Raw genomic sequence first — 27,384 nt, 5'->3', positions numbered from 1 at the left:
TTACCTATAATGGAAAAGAATCTGAATTCTTATATATGTATAAGAATATACATATAATTGAATCACTTTGCTGTACACCAGAAACTAACACAACACTGTAACTCAACTATACTTCAATTGAAAAAAATAAGAAAAAGGAAAAGAGGACTAACTCATCATATTTTATCTGCAGGGTTGACTTAAAAAATATGTGATCTGTACAGTTGCACAGGATCCCATACTCAGAAGGGCCTCATGCTTGGTTTGATGCTCTGATGCCACCAGCCTGAAATTTTTAATAATTTTTAACAAGGGGTTCTGCACTTTCATTTTTCATGGGGTCTCCAAATTGTGTAAGTGGTCTTGCTAAATCTGTTTTACAGCTGCCCAATTAGTCTACGAAGTGGTGCTTTTGGTGTTAAAAAATAAATATTCCTAAACTTATATTATAATCAATCATAAATTAATTCTAAAATGTGTGTGGCTCCTTCCTCTTTTTCATGTGCTACTTCTCTCTTCTCTAGTCAAATAATAATATGAGACAAGTAGACAAGAAAAACTGAGATAGAGAGCCCAGAAGCAGATTTCCACATATACATACGCTTGTTACTCAACACTTAGAAATAACTAATATCTGGAAGAAAATTTAAAACAGTTCAATAGAAAATTGAGCAAAGTATTTGAATAGGCATTTCAAGAAAGAAGAAACTTAAATGAACAAGAAACAAGAGAAAATACACTCAGATTCAGTAATAATCAGGGAAATACAAGTAAAAATTAGAATGAAATACCACATCACACCTACTAGACTAGTAAAAATTTTAAGTCTATATATTATCAAATATCAGAGAGGACATGAATCAACAGAGACTTTCATATATTACTCAATGAGTCATAAATTGGAAAACTTTAAAAAACAGATTGGCCTCGTGTGAATATGAAATACACATGCCCCATGACCCATCAATTCTATTATTAGGTTTCGATAAATTAGATAAGCTTATTTATGAATACAGAATACATCTACTTTCATGGCAGCACAGACCTTAATAGAGTCGATTGAATATAGAAAGTGGGATATCATCATTCAATTGCATAATATAGCAATGAAAATGAATTTACTATAGCTACAAATGTCACCAGAGATGAATTTCACAAACATAACAGTGAATGAAAGATACACAACTTAAAATATTCATGTGTATAGTTCCATTTATATCAGGTTCAAAAGCAAGCAAAACCAGATAATACCTTGTTAGGGGCACATATAGAAGATGCTTAAATCATAAAGAGCAACAATCATTTTCACATCAGTGAAGATAGTAGTTGTTCTTAGGGTATAGGAAGAGAGGGATATGCCATCAAAGACAACTGGATCAGGGACTTGTAAGTTACTGGTAATGTTTATTTCTTAATAAGCATTTTGGTTACTTTGATGCTGGCTTAGTTATTGTTCTTTAAGTATACATGTTGGTTTTATGCACTATTCTAATGTATGAATATATTTCACAGTTTTAAAAAAAGCCTTGTGTTTCAAGGCACTAGTCACCTAATATCTACAAAACTTAGAGACAACACATTTTAAAGAGGTCTACATATTTTTGACAAACCTTCAGTGAAAATGACAAATTAATTCCTAACTCTTGTACACCCAATCTGCCAGGAGAAACAATATTGTATTCATTTATGCATTAAAGATTTTTTTAAAGAACATCATATACTGAATCCTGTGCTAGTTGTTTTTGTAATAAACATGAACATAATGTGCATATGATTGCAAGAAGCACAAGGTCTTGATGGAGAGAAAAAGATATAAGTAAATTGGTAGGAGTATTGAGTTCTACAAGGAAAACAATAATCTATACCTTCAAATCTCCAATAATATTTAAGATTATAGGCTCCCCTCCAAAAACTTCACTTCCTAAGATGAAGAAGCATTATTAAATTTCTTAAATACAGATTGGAGTTGGTTTTCTAGGAATGAAGACTTTGAAAGAGACAGATGTCATAGGCCTGTACTAGGGTGTGGCCTCCACCTCTCACTTACCTGCTGCCCTTGTGTAAGGGCCAAGGTCTCTTCTAGAATGTGGGTAAGAAAAGGTGGGAGGATGATAGAAACTGAGGCTGAGGTGAGGATAGAAACTGGAGACCAAATAATGCCAGGATTATTAAGCCATTCTATGATATTTGGACTCTCAGTGATGGAGAACCATCAAAAGACCTCAAACAGGTGCCATTAGGTGAGGTGAGTAGTTAATATCTCTATGCAACATAAAGTTAAAAAAAGAGAAAAAGCAAACATTGGTCTCCTCAAGAGATTGAGAATGAGGATGGAAAATGATGGGGGATGGTGAAAATAGTCGATAAGTTGGAAATGAGAAACAAAACTTTCCTCAAAATTTTGAATCTTTTAATGTGATAGAGATATGGGTAAATGGAAGTTTTCCTTTTTCCTTTCTTTTGGATATAAGAACTGTTGAAGATTGTTTCAGAAGGATGGAGTACAACAGAAACTTTGCCTAAGGCACTTTATTCTTACTGTGAAAATAAACAAAGATTTTTTGCCTGGCTTGTCTGCCTTTGCCTCCATGATTCCTTAAGGAATAGTCCATAGTATTTACTTTTAAGTCCACAGTCCTGTCACTTTATTTGCTTTAGAGTTATCTACTCCACAAGAAAATTATTTCAAATGGGAGATGACATTACTGATATTAAGCTATTGAAGAAGCAGTATCTAAAATCATTACTGCTATTCCAGCTGGAAGATGCAATGGCTGAGCTGTTTGATCGTCTTAACATTTTCAATTTGAGCCACTGAAGACTCCGTTACAGAAAACAGAATTTGGAGCAGGTAGCTAAATGCTGTTGTCGCAGCAAAAGAATCCATGATTGACAGACCCTTAAAACTTGTTTGTCAATTTCACTGTCTTCACATAGGTCTCTCCAGTTACACTGAGAAGAGGGCCTTGATTCACGCTCTTAAACGTCTTCTTGGAAAAGAGCTTCTCAGCTTCCAAAAGATAGGAATCTTACCAGTATATTTCTACCTGTTTCTGCAGAGGTTGTGTTGCAAAGTATTTTTAGCCTTGTAGAAAAAACACTTTCCCAGCTAGCTATACCAGGAGAATACTTCTGGAGAGAGATACCAGCATTATTATAAATGCCATGAAAACCAGTACTCTATATTTAAATTTTAGACCAGAAAAAAAATTTTTTTAAAGAACTCTACATTTTTTGTACTATGAAATAAACATATTCTCTACTAAAGATATTTCTTTCCTGAATTCCTGCATTGAAGAGTCTATATCAGCAGAATTTATGCCTATGATAAATGCTGTTCTTGAAATTCCAAGAGGAAGGCATTTATTGACTTGATCTTCAAGTGCTAATGTGATAAAGAGATATGACCACATGGTGGTTCGCATTTTGTCACTTAACCTGCTTTGTTCTCAGTTTTCAAATCGATACAGTCATATGTATCTTTGCTCCACTAACTTATTTTGTGATCAACAGAAAGAAAAATGTAAAACTTTGTATATTTCCAAACATCAAAAAGAAAATATTATTAAAATAACTTAAATCATTTAAAATTTCCAAAGAATACCAAAATAGACTCTTCATCCCCTTGCTCCTCTGTGTGTGAGCTGAAGACCAGCAACATCAGCATTATATGGAAGTTTGCCAAAAATGCAGACTCCCAGGCCTCACCCTAGATCTACTAAATCAGAATCTGCATTTGAACAAGGTCTCGGGGTGACTGGAATGCACATCAAAGATTGAAAAGACCTTCTATGGATGACCTCTACAAATGTACTCCTATAAAACTTTGGTCATGTTGTAACGTTTACCTAGAGAAGAGAATCCTAGAAATGTGAATTCGTTACAGGAAATCATTACGATTCTAGTTTAACAATGATCAAGTTTGGAATCTCTTAGGGGAAAATAACATAGCTGAGTTAAATTATATAGAAGTGGAAAGGTCATTTCTATGGTACCTCAGGCTTCCTAGGCATTCAGAATTAGGAAATTGAAAAGGTAGTCAGGATAGTCACAATTTTAATGGATGAAATCCTTTTGCCAAATGGCAAATAAGTGAATGGTTACAATTTGGCACCAAACTGAAATTCCAGCTGTTTTTTCAATAGTAACACATGACACACTTGATACCAATTTTGAGATTGCTGTGACATGATGAAATATAAAGTCATCTCAATATCTGAGAGAAAAATGGTGTCCAAAATATCCATATTTATAGTACAAGGGTAAGAGCCTTCTGACACAGCTAATTTGTAATGACCTACAACCCACAAGATAATATTCATCTTGAACATGCAAAAACAATATTTTGAAAAGAAAATATCCCTGACAATTTATAATCATTAAAATACCATTTAGGATTTTTATACTGGAAGTCAGGATTTAACCATAGTAAGTTTGAATGAAAGTATCTTCTTGTTGCAGTGCTAACAGGTTGATTTATGAGTCATAGGTCGGTGTAAAAAAACATTTAATGTTAGCTCAAAATGCTTAAGCTTGAGCAGCTCCCTGAGTTGTTACCCTAGACACTGAATTCATTCAAAAGCTAATGAAGCAGGAAACGGATGAATCACTTTCATCAAGTTGAAGGGATTGTTCTATAAAATGTCCGTGCCCTCCCCAAAATGCTTTGTTGGTACTGTTTTCAGTGGCTCCAAAACCAAAAAGTTTTGAGTAACATTGAATTTTGAATGTCCTCACGTGTTCTCTGATCTCTGACAAAAGTTCATTTGTCCAATTTTCTGGAGCCCCTGGTATGGGCTGTGTTTTGTAGTGTATGTCGGTGGTTTCACAGATAAAGCACAGTCCCTTCAAAGAAATAACCCTGGGATTTGCCTTTGCCTCTCATATATTCTCTGTATGTATTTAAAATAGTCTTATGGTCCAGGTAACTCAGCCATGCTGCTGACACTTTCTAACTTTGCAATATCAGTTTTCCAAAATCTGGGTCCTGTTTTTGAAATTGAATTTAACAGGGCCTGAGATCTCCATCCACCCTTAAAAAATTCTCATTTCACTTCTAAGTGTGCCTATCAAAATCTTACCCATTCTTCAAGGCACATTTCTAATTTCACCACTTTCATGAAACATTTTGTAATAACTCCTTTTAACACCCCTAATCTTCAGTGTTATCGCCATCATAGGTACTAACATAACATCTTTCTCTTATGTCCCTTTAGTAGTTTATTTCCCGCCTTCAGGATAAAGTCTATGTCTTATTTATCTTTGTATTTGCATTAAAGTTCCCAATGACTTGCACATAATAGTTACTTGACAAATATCTCTAGGATTTAATTTAATGATCTCCCAGTGTCCAACACCCTGCACTCCAATTGTTGGGTCACTGCACTGTTCTCATGATCACAGCTCCTGGCTGCTGATTCTAGGTTCTTAGGCTCCTGACACTGACTATTATGGAATCCTAATTCTGATTCCCTGAGATTTGTACTTGAGGAAAACATCACTTCTCACCTACTTGGTGAGATCTTTATCTCACGTTGACCTTCATCTAACTCATGACTTAACACCCAAACTGAGCTCTGGCCTTGAATCTACTCTCTGGTTTTCATCTCCACATACCAGTTCCTTGGTGAACTGTTCCTGGCTGTGCTCTTCTCCCTGCCAATGTCCAAGACCTTCACTAACCTGGAGCTGACTGGCCTTCTTCACGGTCCCAGTCATGATAGTATATTGAGTGCTAAGTTACACAGAAGGCACCAAAACTCAGTCTTATCATAGGGTGCCTTGGCTGATTATTCTGAAGAGGTATTAGAAGTAGGTTATAGGAAGAAAAAAAGTTGCTTCGTACGTATACTGTCATGCATGTAGGACATGCATGGTCCATTTCATTCAATCAAGTGAACTTTCACAAAACCTCTATTTAGAGCAGGTGCTTTGCCAGAGGCCGGAGATGGGTGCAACAGAAAGTGGAGGAGATTGAAAGATGAGTAAGACATTCTCTCCCTTTGATGGGTTCATGAGCATCAATCAGACAGCCTGGCTCTGCCACTTACTAGTTATGTGATCTTGTTCAACTCACTTAAGAGTGCTCACCAGTGCCTTAAGTTGTCAAAAGGAGGATAATTATTTCTACCTCCCAGGTATGTTTTAGAGAGTATCTAGTATAGTGCATATGCGTATACTGCACACTTAACACATGGTAGCAAAAAGCTTGCCCAAATCTTCTCTTCTTCATTTGATAATTTCAATTATAGTTAGTTTAACATACATTTTACATCTGCCTTTTGTCCATTTCTCAAACCTTGGTTTTCCACCATGGTAGATCATTAGAATCACTTGGCAAGTTTTTCAGACCTAAAATTCTAATTTAGTTGGTATGGGCTGGAAATGAAGGAGGAAGAAGTCAGTAACTGTTAAAAGCTCTCAAGTGGTTCAAATGTCCAGCAAAGGGCTATAACCACCTTGATAAGACATCTGAATTCAACTTTATTCTCTCCTGCTTGCTTACAAAGATTTAACTCACCTAGACCTTATAGACTTTGTCTCATAATCTTTTTCCTAAGTCAGGGAAATGACACCAAACTGTGTCTCACAGTAAAGATGCCATGGTCTAGGCTAGAAAATCTGGTTAATTACCGTCAAGTACAATTGGGTGCTGCTTTCCTCCCCAGAAACATCTTGAATTTCCTTTAGAAATAAGGACTAAAATTTCCTTGAAACCATGGTAAGTGGATGTAGAACATTCTGGTACAATAAAGTTACTAACAAGGATCTAGATTTAACTCTGGGAACCATACTGTACGAGTTCCTGTCCCCGATATACTGTCTGACAATATGAGTATATTTATGGGGATAATGGAAAAGAATATTTGATATGGTCTGACCCTTAATACCTGATATGCATGACTACCATTTAGATCTCTTAATACTGTATGCCCTACAGAAAAGCCAATCTCACTTTCATCTGAGAGGCAAAAATCATTTCTCACTTTTATAATGCCTTAATTTCCAATACCCAGAAAGTGTTCCCATGTGTTTCCTTACAATTCAGTGTATGTCTAAAAATTGTGAACCAAAGTTCTTGAAGTAGTCCCTGAGTCAAAGTCTCTGTTTTTCACTTATACTGCTAAAGCCTGAATATGAAAAGATGCTAGAAGGGATCCCAAGATGTATCGATCATGAACCTGGTGCTAAATCATACTTCAATGATCTCCAAACCTACAGTGAAAGGAGAATGAAGTCAAGTGTAATACAATGTCCTATCACCAGATGAGGTTCTATGAACTGTTCCAGCTTTTGAGAAATTCTTTGGAATTTCTTTGGAAGCCAGGATGTAGGAGTTATTTTTTCAGTGAAGGTACCACTCATATCCCCTTGGCTCTGGCAGACATTTAAGAAATTCAGTGGAGGAAAGAGAGATGGAGTGAGCAGGAGTTAGAGAATATTTTTTAACTGGAAGATACAAAAATACTTTTTAGCAGAGTGAACATAAGTTTCTACCTAATAAGAATCTTTTTTGAGCAGCACCCCTTCCTCATCTTTAGTCCCTGTAGTTTGAATGGGGCTGACACCACCTCTGACTCCAGGCGTGAGCTCCATGACAAGCAAAAGTCTTCCCCAGGACTTGTTTCGGAATCACTGTGAAAGGGACACTCTTTTCTCTTGGATGAGTAGCTACAGGATCATACAAGTGTAGAGTTACCCAGGGCCATATTTCACATTGTGTGGGGAATTACAGTCTAAGAAAAAGTCTACCTAGAAAGAAGCAAAGCTCAAGAGATTTTAATAAATAGTGTTCTGATTCCAGCTTACTCTTTTTCTACTCTGCTTACAAAATATCCATAGGAGTCACAGGAAATAGCCTTGATTTTTTTATTAGATGGGAGATAGATGAACTTAATTATTCCTTTCAATTGTGAAAGTCTGTTTTCATTGTAACATATATACAGCTATCTGGCCCATTTGTTGTCATCTAAAGTAGCTGTCCCTACTTTACTCCAAAGAGGATTCAAAATAGTCAGTACTAGTACTAAATTGCCAAGATGAATCATAGAAATGGTTTATATAATTCTCTGTGATTTATCAATGATTGAAATGTCTTAATTTATCTCCAACCTAATTTCAGGTGCAGATTGGTAGGTGGATAAAAAGAAACAAAAAGAACTTCTTCATACCTCTGGATACCGTTTTTCAAAAACTATTTCAATAATTTCTCCCAAATAAAAGGCTATATCTGCAGCAAGAATTGTCATAGAAAGAACTGTCAAGGGAAGATATGTTGAATAATAAAATAACAGCCATCTGTTTAAAGAAGCTTGGCAGTTGCATCCCATACAGGGAGTACCTCTTTCCTCTGCCAAAAAAAATTGGCCCCAGTGATACACAGTAGACCCAGAAGTACTATGGCTTTACTTCACACATTACATACAAAAGATCTAGCACTCATAACTTCTGTATACCCAGATCCTTCTAAAACACAATCAACTTTAACTCAAGTCTTTATGTTTGATGTTTATGGCTTTATTGTAATTGTAACTGGCTTGAATTAACTGGACTCTATAGGAGCAGAAAGTAATTCCCTTCTTTCACAACATAGCTCCTTTAAATCTACTCTCTCAACTTATACCACCTCTCCTCAATCCCTAGATGAAACCTCTACCATTTCCAATGGCTTTTATTCTCAGTTTCAGATCGTAAATGATTTAATTCCATCTAATAATCACATGACTCCAAACCAGTTTCCTGTTATGTTTTCTCTTCTATCTGTGCTTGGGATCATGGGACATGGTAAAATTTCTTATTTTTTCCATCTAACTCTTCCTCTGATTCTGCTCCACTCATCGGCTGCATCTAGCTGCTTTAGAGTCTGAATTGAGCAAAGAATGTTCCATAGGGTAGAACAGCTTACTTGACTATGACAGTTGTAATCTGTAATGCCCTCCCAGTATGGAGGATTCCAAGTGGTGAAATCTTGTTGGTGGAACCTTCCTGTTGGGGATCCATCACCAGTAAAACCTTAATGCAGGTGATGTTTTCTGTAGTTGGACATCTGTGGCTCCATTCTTAGTCTCTGGTTTTCCATGGTTTATCCACTGTGGGAATCACCTTGCCTGGCATTCTGTTTGAGTGGAATTCCTTTCACAATGACTAGTCTGGTTTCCTTCCACTGGGTCTTCAGTTGATGCACAGAAAACTCACATTTGCCTTGCCCCACCAGATTTTTTTCATTAAAACAGCTCTTGCTTTTTGACTCTTCAGGTGTAAGTCAGTGTATGGTTATTAACATAACTGACCCCACCTTAGGTCTGTATAGTTCCTTCATCCTTCTGCTGACCCTGCCCAGGACTGTACTGTGTGGTATATCACTTCTCTGTCATCAAGGGCTTTGCAATTAATAGATTTAATTTATTTATAATCATTAGGACCAGGTGGTCTCTATACTCTGTTAGTCCTCAAACAATGCATGTGACCTTTAATGACATATTCCCAGTGCCCATGAGACTAGTTACCCACACAAATCTTGACTCAGGAAAGCATGTCCTGTTTCCAAGCACATACCCATATCCTAGATTAACTATAAAATTGTCCCAACAGCCCCTTGGTGGTACAAAGTGTAGCTTTGAATGATTCCAGATTATTGTTCACTTGGTCTCATCCTGTGAGTAAGTTACTTTATAATAAATTGATTCGTTGATTATATGGAGATTTCTGACTCATTTTTTGGTCTCAAGATACCTTCTGAGTTTGGTTACTTTTCATTCCCTCCATCCTCCAATAGTCAGGTATCAAGTACTGATGTGAGCATAAATGCTAGGAGACACCAATTCAAACTCCCTCAAAGGTTCTTTTGAACCTATCTGCACCCAACCCACCAACTTGGCTTCAGTTGCAAGTAGAAGAAAATCCTCCCTCCTAAGACCGGGCTCCCTGGGAGGTTTTAACTCTACATTAGTCTTCAGAGGGCCCTCGTACTTTTTAAAGTTTTAACTTCCAGGAGCCAAATCAGATTCTCGCTGTGAAGATAGAAGGAAAATCCCCTTCTGCTTCCAGCAAGAGGAGGAGAAAAGTAACAATTCTGAAATAGGCCTAGAGCTCTCTGTCCTCCTTAAAAAGTACTTCCCTTAAGGGAAACTATTTACCTGAACCTAATCAACCTGGACGGAAAGAAATACCCAACTCCAGCCCCCTCTAGCCTTTGACAAGCGGGAAGGAAAATACCCAGTTCAGTCTCACTAAAAGACTGAGATCTAATCATAGTGCTAGAGAACACATGTCTGCCCCTACACCTTACCTACACATCAGCAGGCTCCTGCATAATAACAAGGAGTTGCAGCTAAAAAAACTGCAAACGTCAAATCCTATTTAAGAATTATCTGGGAAAACTTAAAGACAACAGTGGAGACAAAAGAAGCACAGCAGAGGAAATTTTAGCCTCTGACATCACAACTACAGCAAATAGGAAATACAGTCTAACCCCTAGCTAGAAAAACACAAAATCTCATACAAAAATCCTATCTCTATTCTTTTTACTTGATACATCATGTCTGGCTTTCAAAAACAAACTATGCGGTATGCTAAAAGGTAAAAAGCACAGCCTAAGGAGACAAACACAGCATCAGAACCTAACTCAGATATGGTAGAGATTTCGGAATTATTAGAACAGGGATTTAAAATAACTACGAATAACACACTAAGGGCTTGTTACAACTTGTTAAAATTAATTATTTGTTAAGTGGAGAACAGGGTGCTGATGGTGAGTCACAGTTCCACAAAAGACCACAAGAGAAACAGAAGTAGAGAAGTTTACTACTCACAGGTCCTGGAGGAAGTACATGGCACGCTTTGAGGGGCCACATGGAGAGGTCAGGAAGGGTGCAGACAGAGAGAGAGGAAGGACCTGGGGTGCAGGCCTCTAATAGAGCCTGTGGATGGGGTGCTTTGGGTTTCTTGGCTAAGCCTGGATCAGCCAATTCAAACAAAAAAAAGCAGTTTTGGTAAACTCCAGAGGGGTCTTGTCTAAGTGGTTCATAAGGGTCAGCCCCAGAGAGGCAGGAAAGACTGTTCATCACAAGGACTTTTGGCGAAGCCATACCAGGGACTTACACTTGCTTGTGACTCTGTAGGCTGTATCTAGAGCATGTGCTTGTACAAGGCAGCTGTTGTCAGTTCAAGGCCCCTGTAGGCCACTTAGGCAAACAAAATAATACCAAGGCAGCAATGCCAGGAAGTAGCTCGGCTAAATTCTTGAAGGGCTCTAATGGAAGAAATAGACAACATGCAAGAACAGATGGGCAATGTAAGCAGAGAGATGGAAACTTTGAGAAAAAATCAAAAGGAAATGCTAGAACTCAAACGCACTGTAAACAGAAATGAAGAATGCCTTTCTTTGATCAGCAGACTGGACATGCCTGAGGAAAGAATCAGTGAGCTCGAAATTATGTCACTAGGAACTTCCAAAACTGAAATCAAAGGGAAAAAAGAATTTAAAAGATGGAATAGCATATCCAAGAATTGTGGAACAATTACAAAAGGTGTAACAAGATACACAATGAGACTACTAAAAGGAGACTTAAGAAAGAATTAGAAAAATATTTGATGTCATAATGGCTGAGAATTATTTCAGAATTTCAACATTAATGACAGAGCCAGGAAACTCAGATCTAGGAAGCTTAGAAAACACTAAGCAGGCTAAATACCAGAAAATCTACACCTAGGCATATCATATACAAGCATAGATGTTTTGGCACTGTTAAAAATGTGAGCACCAAACACCATCTCAACTTTAGGGCTTTATCCAAAACTAAGACAAAGGAGAATTCCCGTTTTAATATCCTGTTTCATTTGCATATAGAAATCCATCAGTATGTTCAGTAAAACAGAAATATAGATAGCAATTTTGTTCTTTGCACATATAGTAACTTAATCTATTAAGTTCCTATTTTTAAAAACATTATTTTTGTGTTATTTTTAATTTCATAGACTTTGTGTTAAATGATAAGTTCTTTAAGGGCATACTCAAGAGATATAACCAATAAAAGAGTTGGAGAAGGCAATTCAAGTGTGAAGAACACTTCTCTGTGGTAGAGTCTCAAGGAAAACTCCTTTTCTATTACTGGCAGTGTGGGTTAGGTAGGGTCTTTCCAATATTTTACATTTTCCTTAGTTCTGTTTTCTAATGTCTAGACATACAGAGAATACTTCTGTGCACATCGAATATCTTCCAAAAATTCGCATTATTTAGAAGAGCAATAGTAAAACATAATGTAAACTGAAGAGTTCATAGCCTTCATTTAAAAACACAAATCTCAAAGTTGAATTAACTTAAAAAAAATAGCTTCAATCTCTTTTCATTTGCATTACAAAATTTGAACTTAATAAACCACCAGTGGTATAAATACATTAGAAGCTAGGTTCCCAATTAACATCTTTTTGGCTGTGCAGAGATAACCAAGCAAAGAAAAAGTTAAGCAAGTTTGACTTCAATGTAATTACGTCGGAGACAAATTTAATCAGATATTTATTAGATTTCCCTGAGGATCCTCTGAAGCAGCAGCATTAATATTGTTTTCCTAAATATTCGCCACAGCCAAATCTTTAATGGTAATAAGCAAAGGAGCTCTCTGACAAAGCTTTGAACTGTTTCTTCTGCATATTCTCACCCTCTGCAAGCATAAAACCCCTTTACTGGCCATGGGCTATTTGATGTAAGTACATTGGCTGTTGATCCCACCTTGACCAGCTAATGTTGAGAATGCATTATAGTGATTGCTTGTCTGATTGCTCAGAGAATCCCCTAATGATCCTAGTGAGATTAGGGAACAGGAATGTAATGGCAGGTGTCCACGAGGGTGTTAGAGAAATATTTCATGAGGTTAAAAAGAACCTTTAGCATTACAGGTGGAAAGATTTGCCCCAGTTCATTTTCCTCCAAACACTGCCTTTTCAGCCATCAGAATGGTTTTCTTCACTTAGAGATGTAAACAAGAGTGCTTTAGTCATAAAAATTTGTGACCATCTTGTTTTCAAAGATCTCATACATGTTAGCATTCACAAAAAGTGAAAAAAAGGCTTGCAGGGGAAGGAAAAGAAACAGAAAATCTTGACACTCTGACTAAATAATTTATGTCAAGGTGCTGGTATTCACCTACTATCAAGATCATTCAAGTCTCTGAAATTTAGTGCTACATCATCATTTGCATGTTTTCAAGTTCAGCTCCAACTGCCGTGGATCTGAAGTCGTCTATGATAGATTCTTCCTTGGAGGAAGATTTTATTTATTTTTTGAAATGTTTTCTAAATATATTATAGACCATCTAATCCTCCTTTTATTCTGCATTAAGGTTTCAAAAAAAAACATGACAAATGTGCTTTGATTTCTGTGTTGCAGTTCACAGATATCTGACGCTGAGTGGTTGGGACAATGAAGATGAATAGCACTGGCTTCTCATCCATTTATTGTGCTTTAATATAAGGAAGAAAACAAGATGCTACTCTGCCCTTGCCTTTCTAAAAATAAGCCAAACTAAGGAAAGTGGGGAGGAAGATGGTATACCTGGTAATTTCTAAGGATCTTGTTTTGGAAGGAGGTAAAAGGTGAAGTTTTTGTTTTTGTTCACTTTTGTAGATTATTTTAACACACTTGTTCAGCAAAGGAAATGACTCTTTAAAAAAATGTGCTTGAGTCTCTAATACAGATTGATGCATGCTGCTAAGCAGAAGAAATGGGACAGGAAAGGATAAGGACTGAGGTAGTGGTTACTGATAGCTTCTCTCTCATGTCCTGTGATATCACTGGCCATCTCATCACCTTGGCCATTGATTATCATGTCACTGTGTGTGTGTATTTTCCAGTTTTTGAAGAAATGGTGTGCGATATGGCCAATTTTCATGCTTTTAGGGGTAAAGAGAACCTGTACATTATTATACAAAGACATGAACATTTCTTTCAGAAGGAGAAACAGACTTTAGTACAATTTTCCCTGGTTTATAGGGTGCCTGATATGTATTTCTTCTAAATAGTGCTTTGAATTCATAGTTATTACATCTGTCTGTCTATGCTACAGTTTCAGGAAGTTCAAGAAAATCCTAGGATACTCCAGCTAAACAACAGTAAAAAAAAAAAAAATCATACTTTTTTACTTTTTCCACAAAGAAAAAAAAATTATTTCTCACTTCCACCACTCCTTATTCCCACTTTCCAGTGGAAGAGCAGCTGTGTTTAGCTTGATGAATTTCAATAAGATATAACAGATGTTGGAGAGATCTACATTAATAATAAAAAAAAAGAAATAACTTTTTTTAATACAGAATTTTTGTTTGCCAAATAGAGTTCCAATTTTTTTAACCATTTATAATTTAAGGAAAGGTAATTCAAATCAAGGTGGGCTGCTTATGTCCAACCAAAAGTAACAGAAACACTTTAGGTTTTCTTGGGAGGGGAGAAACTACTTCAGGTATGAAAGATTGATTTAAGTATATCCTCTACCCTTTCAAAAGGCAAGTAATCCAGTTAGCAAATACATAGTTCCGTGACAAACAAGAGATGTTTACATTTAAACCTTTAAGGCTTCTTGAAACATATGCTTAAGATTTGTATTGAGGTCTGAGAAAGGAACTTGGCCTGGAAGCAACTCTCCTTATTGTTAATGAGCTGTAATTGCGTGCCTGGCTAATTCCCTGCACACTGTCCTAAAAACAGAGCCAGATGCTCCTTTAGGACCAACTCGACTCTTTCTATTTGTTGCTGTTTTACAGAAGAGAGGAAAGTAACTAACATTTAATGAATCCGTATATGTACCAAGCCTGAAATTAACACATACCTATTTTATTTCACTTAATTCTTGTTTAAATCTGTACCAGAGTAAACTGATCCTGGGAGGGTTTTAGAAACTTATCCAACTATCTGGCAAAATGTCTGGTTGCCTAACTCCTAATCCTCCTATGCACCCTCTTCCCTTTTTTGAGAAATGTCTGTGCCATACTCTCTTTTAAATAATCACCATATAAAGGAGCTTCCATTGAGTGTTATTTAGAAGTTATGTTCAGGCATGTCTGTATTAAGCCAGGCCTGCATATTTCTGTATTATTTCTCTACTGATTTGCTCAAATTTTGAGGGGTTCAGACATTTATGGAAATAGCCCAATGTTCCATGTTAGCATCTTTCTTCCTTTTTTTAGAGATAGTAATAATAGTCATGCATTTTGCTGTTTCACTCCACTATTCTTATAACTTTTGACATTTCTGAAAACCATATATACAAATTCCTTCAAAAGAAGTATTCTAAAGGATTTGGCATACATGGAATTTGTAAGACTTGGTCATATTCGTGGTTGTTTTTAGGTCTGACATAATTATATTCTGAGAAATCTAAGATGAATTCAATTAGTTTCCAAAACTTGAATTTTCCATAAGCATTTACATTTTTCAAATATATAAAAGATGCTGCTCATAGCTAGAAGAACTTTAGTACCAACACATAGTCATGAATGCATAAGCTTACATTAAGGAAACGCTTATCTTTCATACAAATCAGAAATGTAAGAGACTGCTTCAACATGCTCACAGCTGGAAAGTACACCTGTTTTGGCTTATTTGCCTCTTATCAAAAGTTTCTTAGTCCAGATGTTCAGCGACTACAGCATCCTTTTGCACTCTGTATCCATCATGGACTATCCCACTAGAAGCAAAGAAAACTTGGATTTTCTTGGGATCCAGGTAGAATGTGGACACTATTGGGGTTCCTATTAGTACCAACTGTCTTAACCATCCAGTAGTACTTCTTTACTTAAAACATTAATTTTTAGGCTTGAAAAAGAGGAAAATATCTTCTATACTTTATGACTTGGCAACTAATAACTCAGTCTGAATTTTCACGTAATGCATGAGGTCATATCAACAAATACTTTATATTCATAATAGAATAATAGTGTTTTATATAGTGCCAGGAGAACAAGTTCCATTCCTCCTATAAAACATATGAAAATGATCTATAGAATTCATTTATTTTTTCTTCTTTACTTAAAGAGACATAACAGTTTAAAACCTCTCTTTTATTTCGTTTTTTTTTTTTCCCATTATGTTCCCTTTGCTTGGAAAGTGCTTCTGAATTTCCCAATGCCCCTCTCCACTTCTTAAAATCTTACTAATTATTTACAACCCAGTTTAAACATCAACTCCTCAGTAAGACCTCCCCTAATCTTAACTTCCTAAACTCCACAAAAATACTGTCCTTACCTCTATAGCAGTTTTACACCATTCAGAGCATTTATCATTCTGCTATCATTTTACAGTCATTTCTATTATACTGATCTCTTTCATTAGAATTAAGTTTCTTGTAGATGGGATTTTGACTTGTCCATCATTCTATTTCCATTTTATTTCCAGGAAGAGTGCTTCACACTTAACATTTGAGAGCTGGAGTTTTTGTTTTGTTTTTAATGGAGTTAAACCCAAAGAGAATATAGACAATCATGCAAGAGGTTTCCACAACTATTATTCAGACTTACAAAATCTGAGCCTCCATTTCCCCAGCTGCAACTACATCTTTTTTACCCCCCTAATCCTTTACCTACATGGAAAACAGTAGGCACCAGGAGTTCTCACCTCATAGGCACTAATTGAACCTTTGCTGGATTTCACGGTATAAATGATTAGGATACCAACCCTGCACAAAGCTGAGGCAACTCATAATTCTACTTGAGATGAGGCTAAGGAGAGAGAGAGCACAGCACACTGATGGGTGGAAGTGGGCTCTGCTGGTTCAGTCAAAAAGGCTTGTGTGAAGGAGGTGTGAAAAAAACCCCTCTGATAATAAAAAGCCACTTTGACATCTACATGCCATCTTTCGTTTGAACGAACTCTCTAGGATTCAGTCATGAGTACCCTTTCCATTATTCTCTGAGTTAATATACTTTGTTCTATTGTCAGAATGTGGGAAACACAAAAGAGCCAATTCAGTAATATCTTCCTTAAGTAATATAGAAAAAAATGTGCCAAGCACATGATGTGCTTTCGGCACTTATTTAAAGGTGGGTGAGGTCTGAGTAAACTGTAGCTGCATTTTAACACTCACTTAACACAGAAGTTGCCCAATATCTACAAATCTCAAACTCCCAATTTATCCCTCCCCACCTCTTTCCCACCCTGGTAACCATAAGTTTGTTTTCTATGTCTAAGAGTCTGTCTCTGTTTTGTAAAAAAGTTCAGTCATAGATACTATTATATATAAAATAGATAAGCCACAAAGCACTGTATAACACAGGAAGCCATATTCAATATCTTGTAATGGCCTATAATTAAAAAATATGAAAAATATGAAATATACTATATATATATTCATCTAAATGAATCACTATACTGTATATCAGAAAGTAACATTGTAAATTAACTATACTTCAATTTTTTAAAAGTTGCCTAATAAATGCATTTCAAATATTTAATGAAAGCCCAAAGTAACCATACGTTCAGAATGAAAACTTAAAAAAAATTATCTATTTTTTTAGTTCTAGAAATTACTCATACTCATTTAAACCCTTTTTACTGAATAAGTATTCTGATTTCTGAGAGTTATATATATTGCAATCCACTAAACAAAAATAAATATGGGATTTCTCTACTTCTAAACCAAAACAATTGCAAGCAATAATTAATTTTAAATATCTTCCTGCCCCTTTAAAGCTCCTGCATAAAAATTAACCCTGACAAAAGAACAATTTTTGTCAGGTTTAAACTAAAGTCATGGTAACGTGTGGAGCATGAAACACTTCCAGTCCACAAATTCTCTTGAAGTTCTCTTTGGAATCAATGTCAGAGTAAGATGGAGTTATCCTAAACATAATGGCTCTGACTAAGCTCCTCCTTTATAAATAAATAATTAGACTAAGTTAATATGTTCTCTCTGTAAGTTATACTATGTGGTACCTTTGAGGATCAGATGCTACTTCCTTTGCCTCTATGTTAGTGATACCTACTTGTTTTGATTGGCTGATAGATTTAGGACATCATTCTAAGATATGCCTCAAATGCAAGAAACCCATGCATGTGTGTACCTTTTTCTCTAGCTCAATGCAGTTGTCAAAACAGAATGGAGTAGGGAAGATTAGAGAGGGTAAGCAGTTGGATTTAAACAAGTCTTGTGTTTTCTACTGGTATTTTTTTCTAAAATTCCATTATATTGAATTTAACACACATCTATTGAGCACCCATTATGTGTTAGACACTGTCTTAAATGTCATGGGAAAACATGGGAGTTATCTTTAAAGGAAATAATAATCTGTGGTGGAGACTTGTACAAATAAGTCCTCTCCAGTCGGAGTGTGATCCATGCTGGGCAGAGGTATAAACAAAGTTTGGGGTGGATGTGAAAAGCAATTCAGGTAACAATTTAAATACAACTGAAAGATCAAGAAAGCCTTCATGAAGGAAGGGACACTTGCACTGTATCTTGAAGGATGGGAAAATTTCGACAGGCAGAGACAGGAAGAACAGGCTTCTTGGAACGTGGAAAAGTAGAGTAAAATGTGTAGAAATAGAGGAGTATATGGTAGGTTGTATATGGCAAGGGGTAGAGCAGGCCTGGAAAATTAGATTCATGGAAGTATGGTCAGGGTGTGGTTATAAAAACACACTGGTATCTGGATGTTGTTTGTGGACAATGGGAAGTCATTGAGACTGATCTGATTTTCAAGCACCTCAAGAGGGGTTCACAAATCTGTCCACGTAGGATCTGATGAGACTTCCATTCCCTGTGGGATGCCTGTCCTCCTTCTCCTGATCATCAGATTACTACCAGATCTGCCAGCCCTCTCTCAGCTAACTCCTACAGTCTTCTGTGGAACACAGAGCTTCTAGTGCTAAGAGAGAAACTTCGAGGCTGCCTGAACCTCACTCAGAGAAGGAACACCCAAAGAAGCCATTTGTATTCCCACCATATTTGCACAGCAGAAGGGGAGAAGTGGAAATGAATAATTTTTTTCTACTCAAGGATTGTTCCATATTTCTCTGAGGTATCCTATTCAATCATGAGCTACTATAATGATCACTACTGTAAATACTAACTGCAATCAAAGAGGATAAAGAAGATGAAAAAATTTTGGAAGACTTTCATTGACCATAACCTTGAATTGAGTATTATTTAAAATCAACATGTATTTATAGAAGCTTTAATTCTGAGCATTGGATGATGGTATTGGATTAACCTCCAATCAAACTTGTGCATAGAAAGTGAACTTGATCAGTTATTGGATGAAAGCTATGAGTTTCATGATGTCCGATTTTTAGACTCTGCTGTATGTGCCTAAAGCCCTTTGGCAGGAAGTTAGTTCCTCAATCAAGTCTTCTGTGGCAGCAGGAGTGTTAAGGGTTGCTCAGACGCATAGGGGCCAGGGAAAGGATTTTAATTGTTCCTTAGGTAAACTTTCAAATGCTCATCCTGTTTTCAACCTAATCCCTTAACTGGTGCTTCCAATTTTTTATCCTTTCTAGGATTTGGTGATGAAAACTGGCTCCCACTGTAGGAAGTTATGCTTCAATGTTGCCGCTCTAATAATAACACTTCAATTATCTGCTTTCTGACGTTCAAAATTGAGTTAACATTTCTTGTCTGTTTTCACATCCTCTTCTTTTATCACCGCCCTTATTTAAAATTTTTGTATGTCTTTTAATACTTTCTTCTTCCTTTAATTTCATAATACTGGGGTTTCAGGGTGCAGCACAGGAAAATGAATATATCTTATCTACCTTGTTCAACCAAGTTTCCTTCCATAGCATTATTAGTCCCTATGAACCTGTGATGCTGATTTCAGTATGATTTAAAATAATTAAAGCAGTTTAATGCTGTATCCAATGAGCAAAGTCTGGCACATAATAATTATAGCTATCATTTATGGAGTGCTTTCTCTATGCCAGACTCTCTTTAATTTCTTCTTAGATATTAAATAATTAAATCCTTGCATCTATATGAGGTATGTTCTATTTTAAAGATGAGGAAATTGAGACAGAGAAGTTCAGTAAATTAGAGGTCTCACAGTCTTTAAATGGTAGAGCTGGAATTCCAACCCAAGCTACTTAATACCTTAAATAGAAATATGTTAATACCTACTTGGGGAATAGAGATTTAGCGGGTTAGAACTTGGCCTGAGTAGAAGCCAGATTGCTGTCTTTTCCTTCTTCACTTAAATTCTACATCTATTTTTATGTTGTTAGTATGCAAGACACTAACATAGTACATCAAATGTAAGCTACCAGATTGTAGAACTCCAGGAAGGCCATTCAGAACTGTCTAGGCTTATCTCTCTTAATCATGATTTGGTAGAAACAGGCCTGCCCTATAAGTGATTCTCTTGTATGACATGGAACAAATCACTACTCCATTCAGGGGCCTGGAGATCTTATCTGTAAATTGAAGAGATTATACTAAGAGATAATAGTAATAGCCAAGGTTTATTCAGCTCTGGTTTATGCTAATACTTCATATATACACATATGTAGCTTTTTATTTAATATTTTTTAAAAATTTTGAGATGATGTAGTAAATGTATTCAAATTTGTTCCATCACTCTCCCTTTCAGGACAATGCAAAAGATCCCAACTACCTAAGTGTCAAGTCCAAATTGCTCTTTGTACTTTCAGGGACCTGTATATCATCTGTATTTGTATTCTAATAGTCACTGGAAGTTGAATTCAGTTCTCTTAGTTTCATGACATCTTCTCTTTTTATTTACCCAGCCATATTGATCTCTTTTCTGAATTAGCGCATATATACAAGAAGCAACATATCAGTGATTAAATACAGGGCTATATTCATGTTATTTTGTATGTTTGCTTTGTTTCACTGAAGAAAATTATAAGCTCATGGAGGTTAAGTACAATATGTCGTTCTTAATTTTAAAAAGTCTCCCATGGAAACTCATATGCTTAGCACAAGTCGAAATATAGCATTTCACTGTTGATTCAGAAATAAGGAAAGATCAAACTGAATTTTACAATCAGGCTTGGGGATACAAAGCCTTTTTCTGTGCTCCTTGAAAAATAGAAAGTTCCATATATTTTGGATAAAGATTAGTTTTTAATTGAAAACTGATTTTCTACTTTTTCATTTTATAGTTAATATTCCACTGTAACATCTGAGAGTTAAGTGGATTTGTCAGATTCTCATCCTTTTTGCTTCTTAGTTCAGTGGCAGGCAGAGAATGTGACGTATGAAGTAGCAACAAAATTAGAAAGTAAAACAAACTCACATCCATGAAAAAAGAAACAATTGTAATCTTCAATTACTAGGCAACCTCGCCTCCCTTTTAACATTCCCCCTTTCTTTGCCAGAATGATAGTGACTAAAAACAATCAAAATAAGAACACTTCTTAGTCTTAGCTCTTCTGTAAACCTGCATGTTACATCAGCTGATATTTATTGATTATATATGATGTTGTTAGTTTGATCCATAAACTTAGTGGCTCCAATGAAGTGGATTTCCAACATGGAATGATCAACTTCCTTGTTGGAATCTGTATCTTTCTTTTCTTTTCCTCACTGTATTCTCTAGTAATACTTTTATATCTATGTATCAGTGCCCTAATGATGCTAAAAATCCTTTAAAATCACATGACTTTAATAAAATTGGTATATGCTAGGCTCATAGGGCTCAATTAGAACATTAGATTAGTTGAATAATTATGAGAAACAAAGTGGTTTTATGGGAAAACATTAGGAAGCCTTTCATTCTTTCAGAAGTTTATAGCAGATAGAAAAGAAATGTCATTGAAGATTGTATTTCCATAATCATATCAGGAAAGAAAAAGTTGCCAAGGATTTGGGGAAGAAGGTCTTGAAGAATCCTTCAACTGTACTTCTCTGGACAGTCCTCTCAACCCCATATGAAACTGTAGGCTACTCCAACAGAGCACAAGCTGGTTAATACACTTTGAAAGTAGGTCCAGGGTAGGGAAAAAAAACCTTTTGTTTGTAGCATTTGTTCAAAGGTATCTGTTTTATTTATTTAGCTGAGAGTTTGGCACTCTAGGGCAGGTGGGTCATATTCAACCACTGCCTGTTTTTGTAAATAAAACTCCATTTCAACAGAGCCACACCTATTTGTTTATATATTGTCTGTGGCTACTTTTACAATAAAACTTTAATTATTTGACACTTCACAGAAAGTCTGTCAACCCTGAGTCAGATGATCTTACTCCTCTTTCAAATGCTCATATGCACTCTGTACACAGTAGGTGATTAATAAAATCACTGATTAATTAATTCAATCATTTAGATGGTGTTGGATCTATCTGATCTGGACTACGTAACAGCTTCATGAACACAAAACACAAGGTTTAATCTGGTGCCAAAATTCTCTTTTTTCCAAATTCAAATGATCAGAAATTATGGGATGGGTATTACAGAAACCAAAGCACAAATTTAAAAATCACAATTCCTAGACTGACCATGAGGGATGTTACTCTGGAGGTAAATGTTATTCACTTACATTAATAAAACAAATATTACTTGTTTGACAACATCTTGCCCAGTCCTGTTGTGCATATTTACCTGGAATTAATGGCTATTTTAATAAATAAGTAAAGTTTGCATAATTGCAATTTATCAAATCCAATAGCAATTATAAATCCTACAAATGTATTCATCTGTTCTAATACAAAAAAAAAAAAAAAAAAAAAAAACATAACAGTGTGGGAAACAGACTTTGCCCTGGGCAGCATAATGCTGAAAAAAAAGTGGTTTTTCCTGATGAATCTTTCTGCTTCTTTTTATTGGTTCCTTTTCCTTGGGACATGAGTTTGATGGCCAAATATAGTTATTTTAGCTTAATTTTAAAGTATGTCCTTTCATTACTTGGCTGTCATTTTTTAATCTTTGTTCTAAGGATTCTGCTTCACATTTGTCTTCTTATTGTGTATTGCTTAAATTTATCTGAGGGATTAGTTTTTGAGAAGTATATATGAGAAACTAAAAATATCTAGTTGGCTTGTCACATCCAGCATATGCATGAATCCATATAAAGACAATTAAATCAGTTGACTGACTTGGGCCCATTGCTAAAAGCCACAAGTAGGTTATCCCTGATTAGCTGTGAGATGGGGGAAGTCATGTGGCTATTCCAGTCATGGTAGAGAAGACATTTAGCCTCATCCTGTAATTAGCATTTTCAGAAGGACTATAATTATATATTACATTACTTCTCCAGGCCATTGCACACAAAGGGGTCTTTTTGTGAATTTAGAAATAACTGTAATAACACAAATTTTAATGACTGACAGTCATGGGCTAAAATGTAATCATGAACTAATGGTTTGTCTGAAAAAAATTTACTGATTTTCAGATATACTACTTGGAATAAATACATCTTCTAAAAAAAAATAAACAGAAACAAAACCAAAACCAAAAAAAGAAAAACACTGAAAATTTCATTGGATGAGTAGTCCTACTGTTGCAAATTACTTAACTTTTATAGTTCTTTTATAACTTTATGAATTCATTCCTGTCCACAGTGTGAATTTAAGAAATAATTATTTCCTTTTACCCTATCTTCATGTACTATACAGAAGTAACTTGAAGATTATGTTGTAAAGAAAGGAAACTAAGCTGAAATATAAACATGCAAAGTACTGTGATCAGGCTTTCCCAATATAATTTGCTTTGTATTTTAAAATTTATTCCTTATATACAACAACTGAATACACATGATCTGTAATCCACAAACAGTTCAGCTATCAATCTGGAAGCACTAGTTAGTAGCGAGATGCCTACATCCCCCAAATAAGGCTGTTAAATCTACTTACTACATAGCCTTCAAATGGTGTTTTTGCAAAAACTGAGCTGCATGGCCTTAATGCAAGGCCAATTCTGCCATCAGAAAGACCAGTTTGTTTTGTACTGTCATGAAAGTCTGGTTCATAAAGTAGTTCTAATGTTTGTGGAATGCCTCTCTGAGGTCATAAAACTCCTTCATAGGTCTTGGGTGAAACTTTTTTCCCTTTATTTTACTTCCTTTCCCAGATTGGAGAGACATCTTCAAATGTTTTCAAAACTTGAGAACCACAGAGAAGTCTTTTTCTGATGAGCAAATTCCCTTTTGACCAGGCTTAAAATACCAAAATACTGTGTGAAAGGGTCTGTAAGTTTTACTTCTGTACAATACCAAAATTCGATGTCATAGAAACTCAAGAAAAAAACTAGAAACAAAAATTTTCCAGCAATAAGTTTATGTCTGTGGAGGAGGCAGTTTTAAAATATATCAAAAAGGAGGCTTGGATAACTCTGGTCACTACTCTAAACTGGTATTTATCTTATAAGCATGAAAGCCTTGATGTTAACAACCATCAAAACAAAATAGGAACCTTGATTGGAAGAATGCTGTCTCTTTCTTGGGCACCTTTCAGTTTGATCCTCTTCCTACCATGGCCATGAATATAGATGACTAGAACTGGTATTTTTCATCGGAGAGACCTGTAAACTCAAGTCACTACAAGACTGCATTTGTAGTAAGACCATTATATTTCCACTTAACTCAAAATGTCTTTATATGAATGCAATCGCCAACTTTTATAATTTGGTCAACCTTTATAAAAACAGTCTGAGAAATATTATCAACAAATAAGAAAAGAGAAATCAATGAGTATGCAAAATATACTTCATAAATATCTGAATAGCTGTAAAATGAGATTATGGAAGCCTAATATAACTATGAAAGATACATGATTTTTAAGTGAAAAAGAATGATTCCATTAAAACACAATAATAATAATAACAACATTCCAACACATATGCTGATTTCATATAGGGATATTTATTGAGAGAAGGAAGTATTAGACTTGCTTTCTGCCCCTAAAGAAATTAAAAACATTATTATTGTTCTTAATGGAATATTTACTAGAAAGGAACCTTAAAATTTTCCAACTTCAAGATTTAGGAGGGATTTTTATACCATTATAACTAAAATAATTTCAGGGAACAAGGGAAAATTAGTGAAGAAATTCATTTGTCTCAAGAAGACATTCTCCCCATCTTTAGGCAGTGATGGTTGGGTTTTCTGGGGCAAACTCTATGAATTATTACTGTAGGATATGATTTTCTTACCACTCCCCTTTATGCCTGTTAATATTACTACTGTTACCAAATATAGATAATAATACACAGCATATGTGTGCATGTATATTTAAATCAATGCAGACCTTATATAAAATAATTATAAGAACCAGCCTTATCATCAAGTGTCTTAAGGTACAGCCCTTTGTTATGTGAGCTCTGGTCCTCATATTTCAACAAATCATGTTGTTCACCTCCACATGACTAAAAATAATGAGCAGCAACAGATATTGAACTTTCTATAACATTTATTAATATAAACCAGGATCATGAATGAAAGCAATAACTGCAGCAGTGTCACTAATGAGGAAATATTTTTAAATGTTATGGATTTAATGGCACATAGACCTTGGCTGATACAATTTAAAATGACAGATAAAATTTAAAGACTAATATTTTACCTTTATGATCAATAAATTACCAGGAGTCATGTCATACGGTGTCTAGTCATTAACGCAACTTAAAAAATTTGGTACTAACACAACAGAGTTAACTCTTTACACCTAAAACTACTTTTTAAATTTGAAATAGTTACCCTACATTCATAGTACATGCAAATACATGATTGCATTTTTGTTTCAAAAAAAGCTTATCAGTATGTGTATATCAATTCATTTCATTATAACTCATAATTCATTATGTATAAATATACATAAGTACAGGTGTATATTCCTGTATACTATTTCTACAGAGATAATAATAGTTATCATCTGCCAAATGATTATTATGCAAAGTACTTAGTATAAATCATCACATATGTTCTTACCCCAAATCCCATGTGCTGGGTACCATTATTGTTATTGTTGTTATTATTGCTGTTATTATTATTACTTTGAGGAAGATAAAACTGAAACTTTGAGATATAAAGTAATTTCCCAAAGATTACATCACTAGTAATCAATTTGATTCCAGGACTTTGTTCCTCACCATTAGGTGTCTCCATAACTGAGAGACAATATATGTTTGTTGTTTTAAGCCACCTTGTTTGTAGTACTTGGTAATGGCAGCCCTGAGAAGCTAATATGGCATTTTATGACTGCTTTATGTTTTTTTTTCCTCCTACCCCAATTACACTCGGCTATGTATTGAGTACTTCAGTGCCAAGCATTATGTAAGTCAGAGGAATAAAAAGGTAAAGATACCTGGTACTGATACAGTGTTACCATGTGCCAGATCCTGTTCTAAGTAATTTATATAAAATACAGAACCATGAAATTGATACTCTTTTCATCCCCAATTTATAAATGAGGAAATTAAATCATGAAGAGTTAAGTATCCTGCCCAAGTACTCAGCCTTCTCTCTGTCTTTAACTACCTGTACTACCTCTTTACCAAAATCATACCTATAATCTCCATGAATGAACTCTGTGGTTTTGCAAACATACTAAGTACAAGTTAAAAAAAAACACCTTTTATTTAAATTTCTGAATATTAGTCAATCTCTGGAGGTAACCAATCATCCCTTACTTAGGGAAAAAAATTTCAGAAAAAGCTCTGTTGTGATCAATGTAACGCATGTTTGGGGGAGAAACTATAAAATCAATCACTATTAACTTGAAGCAAATGTAAATATTTTACTTTAAAGTAAACTGCTCCAAATATAATTAAGCTAGAACTATATCGCTTAAGCTAAAATGTCCTTTACTTAGGGCAAATATAGAGGGTTTGAGGTATATTTTTCCCCACTTGCAAAATGTCGTTTGTCTTTGAGTGGCTTGTGTGTGTGAAGGAGCAAGTTCATTTATCAATGCAAACAGAATGAGAACTCTTTGGGAGGAAGAAGATCCCAATAGAATGAAAGCACAAAAGCCAACACTTCATGTTTCATAGGTGAAAAAACATCGATTGAGTAAATGGTTTGTACACAACAAATAATCCTTGCCTTAAGCAGTAGACAAATCTTTCTGAGGATATGTGAATGCTGCAATTTGATGCTGCTGCTATGGTTCTGAAGGTGCTCCAAAACACACTACTGAACTAGCTTCTTGGATGGATATTAGAAACACGGCACTTAGTGGCTCTCTTCACCTCCCTATATTTTTGTGCACTGAATGGAACAGACCAAACAATCAGTTTCTTTCAGTCCTAATATTCTAAAACTCTAGCTAATTAACTCCCTGCCAACAAAGTTGTGACTGTCCATCCGCCATCCCTCATCATTCTGCCCTTTAGCCCCATTCACACTGTCTTCCTCCAATACCTATCACTGCTTCTAAATTAACCTCAGTTTTCTTTGATATTTTTGGTAAATTGTTGTTTCTACTAGGATTTTACCATGAGTGTCATATTACCTACACTGCTTTACATATTTACT

Source organism: Camelus dromedarius, chromosome 13 (assembly GCF_036321535.1).
Source record: "Camelus dromedarius isolate mCamDro1 chromosome 13, mCamDro1.pat, whole genome shotgun sequence".
In the NCBI taxonomy this organism is placed as follows: Eukaryota; Metazoa; Chordata; class Mammalia; order Artiodactyla; family Camelidae; genus Camelus; species Camelus dromedarius.
Note: the sequence above shows the minus strand (reverse complement) of the source record.